This window comes from Ursus maritimus, unplaced genomic scaffold, assembly GCF_017311325.1.
Source record: "Ursus maritimus isolate PB19 unplaced genomic scaffold, ASM1731132v1 scaffold_4, whole genome shotgun sequence".
Classification (NCBI taxonomy): domain Eukaryota; kingdom Metazoa; phylum Chordata; class Mammalia; order Carnivora; family Ursidae; genus Ursus; species Ursus maritimus.
In genome coordinates, this window is record NW_024426552.1 from 79,517,103 (window position 1) to 79,520,537 (window position 3,435).

Below are 3,435 nucleotides of genomic sequence, written 5' to 3' on the forward strand. Positions count from 1 at the left end.
AGGCACCAAGTAGAGCCGGATGCAGGGCTTGATCTCAGAACCTTGAGATCATGACCTGGGCTGAAACTAATAGACGCCTAACTGACTGCACCACCCAGGTGCCCCAATCCTCTCTTGTTTAAAAAAGCCATGTTTTGGGGGGCGCCTGGCTGGCTCAGTCAGTAGAGTGTGTGACTTGACCTTGGGGTCATGAGTTCACCCCCACATTGGGCATAGAGCACACTTTAAGTAAGTAAATAAATAAATAAGCAAGCCATGTTTTTTTAAACTCAAGTCAACTATTATCTCCTCTACAAGCCTTTCTCTTCAGGTTCCTCTAGGTTCCTACAACCCTTTGCTTCCTATTTTTTTTGTTATTTTTACTTTTTTCTGTCTTGATTTCCTTTTTCTATGCATGTTATAACTGATCGAATGAATATAAACTCCTTTAAAGGCATTAAATCATCTTATTTTTGTATACCTTATCATTCCTGGCTTGAATACTATGTTTTACGTATATTAGGTGCTTCCTAAGTATCATGCTACTCAGCTGAGTCTTGAATCATGCTGCCCCTCCCCCCTTCAAAGCGGAGGCCGAAAGAAAGCAGCTCCCTGTGGGAACCCCACTGAACACTCGGCAGAATTCTGGAGGCCAAGTTCATTGCAAACTGTCAGATGTCACATCATCATTTCCCCTTCTACAAAGCCTGGAGACTAGAGTCAGCAGTTGTAGAGTGTTTATGGGGAGCAGTCAAACTGGGACGCTTGCAAGAGTGAGAAAGGCACAATTAATAATAAAATGTGCTAAAACAGTGCCATCTAGCGCTGGCCCTTGCCCCAGTTGCCTGGATATGGTGTCTGAGTCTACAAGCCCTCCCTTGGTTAGGGATCCCTGGGTTTCCCAATCCTCTTTAGTAAGAGCTACAGTCCCTTGGGAACTTGAATTTGCCGTCCAGAGGCAGTCAGGTCACCCGTATTTGTTTCCAGTCACTCCCAGGAGGCACAGGGCACACGGTGCAAGTTAAACACAGACATAAGAAAGAAAAGCCCCTCTTTGTTCAAGTGTATGGAGATAAGTTTTGGAACCTCTCCTGCCTCATCTCTCATTTCTTCTATCTAGTGGCTTTTATGTCTCCTGATACTTCTCTCCCGTTCGTAGTGGATGGAGATGTGGGGGCTGGGATGGAACACCCTTCAGGCACTGAACTTGGATTTGGCACTGGATTTGGGTAGATCTCGAGGTGGGAAAAACCCTTGGAGCCCATCTATTGGGGGGAGTTGAGCGATCTACAGTGGGGGGCAGGTGGTTAAGGGAAATGGCTCCCACCTGGGGCACAGCTCCCCAGGGCCGAGGCTGTGATATGCAGTCCTTATCGACTGTTTCTCCAAGGGCCACAGAAGGGGGTCTGGATGGTGACCTGGGGGTAGAGAAGGGAGGAGGGGAGGAAAGGGCATCTCCGCTCTGTAGAAGGGGTTTCTGGGTGCAGCATCAGGTAGGATGCAAAGGGACTCCCGGGGCCGGGTAAGGCCTTGCGCAGGAGGCCTCTACGGCCTCATCAGAACCTCTGGAAGCAAGACTGTGAATGCCTCACACCTGTTTTCTCTTAGCCTTTAGCAAACTTCTTTTTGAGTATGCTGGCCTGTCCCAGCTGGGAGGCAGCTATGGAATGAGAAAACTCAATGTGGAGACAGAAGACCTGGATTAATAAACAGATGAGCTCACCCTTCTGAGCCTCGCTTTCTTCATCCGTCAAGTGGAAGCAATGACTTTCTTCACAGTATCGTAGAGAGGCCTGGTTTAGAAATTTGATGTGAAAATGACCTCATGCAGGGAAGGTGCTTAGCCAAGACATCTTATTGATTTGAGTTGTTCCTAGAGGACCCAGAGAAAGGGGTCTGAGTTTTGTCCATCCTTAGCCTAGAGTTAAAAAGAGAAAACAGGGAGCCCTACGTAGAAGCTCTGGTAAGCGGGCCACTGGTGTGCTCACACAGAGGAAGGGTGTGCACTGTGGGACTGGATCCTGCGAGCCACCAAGTCCTTCTGTCAGTGAGCCCGCATCACTCAACAGCAACGCAGGACTCTGAGCAATTGAGTGACACAGCTGGAGAAACCCAAAAAAAGGCAGGCCTGGTGCCAGCCTGTAGGCGCTTGTCATATTGTGGAAAAGATGGTGTAGACGCGAAACGTAGACAACAGAGCCAAGGAATCAACCCGGAATAAGGCAAGGACCACTGTGGGAGACGGCTGGCATGTTGGGAGGAAGTGGTGAGGGATTGGTGGGGTTGACTAGGGAAGCTCTTGGAGGGGTGACTTTTCTGAAACAATGTTATGAGGAAGGGGGAACGTGATCTGTAGGAGAGAGGAAGGCAACTTCTAACCAACAGGAAGCAGTTTTGTGGGAATGGCAGCAGTCACAAATACTGTTGCAAGCATGGAACATTACCCACAGTACTTCCGTGGAATGTTGTCTAATCCCCCCCTTCTCCCCAGTCCTAGGCAACCACTGATTTACTTCCTGCCTCCATAGATTTGCCTATAAATGGAATCATGCAATATGTTCTTTGTGTTTGGCTTCGTCACTTAGCATAATGTGTTCAGGTTCGTCCATGTCAGAGCATATACCAGTATCTCCTTCTTTGTTGTTGCCAAATAACATTCCACTACATGATTACACCACATTTTATTTGGACATTCATCAGTTGATAGACACTTGTGTTGTTTCCACTTTTTGGACGTTATGAATAATGCTGCTATAAACATATGTGTACAAGTTTCTGAGTGAACACATATTCTCATTTCCTTCCAGTGTATACCTAGCAGTGGAATTGCTGGGTCATATGTTAACTCTATAATTAATCATTTGAGGACCTGCTTCCAAAGGAGCCCCACCATTTTACATTCTCTACAGCATCTCTTACCCTCCAGCTGCTAATTGGATTAGACCAGTAGGAGGCACTGACAGAGATCAGAGAGTGAAGGAGAGGGAGGATGGGGTCTTCATCCTTGCAGAATTGCCATAAACCAGCTGCATCCCACTACCAAAGGCCAGAGCTCTTGCCCGTGACCCTCTCCACCCAGCGAGGGGCTCCAGGTTCTTCCAACATCCCTGCCCTTTGACTTTGTAAAAAAAATGTAGTAAAATATACACAACATAAAATTGACCATTTTAACTATTTTCATGGGTACAGTTCAAGTGGCATTAAGTACATTCACATTGTTGTGCAACCATCACCAGCAACAATCTCCAGAACTTTCCTATCTGCCCAAACTGAAACTCCGTACGCATTAAACAATGTTCCCTGACTCTTTAAGCCTTGAGTGGAAGAGGCTCCCCACCACGGCTAACCTTGACCACTGCACTATGCTTTGTGGTTCCCCTAATCACTGCCCACACACACCTTTGTAAACTATGTCTTTATTAAACTACCCTCAATTTACTCAGCTTGAGCTCACCA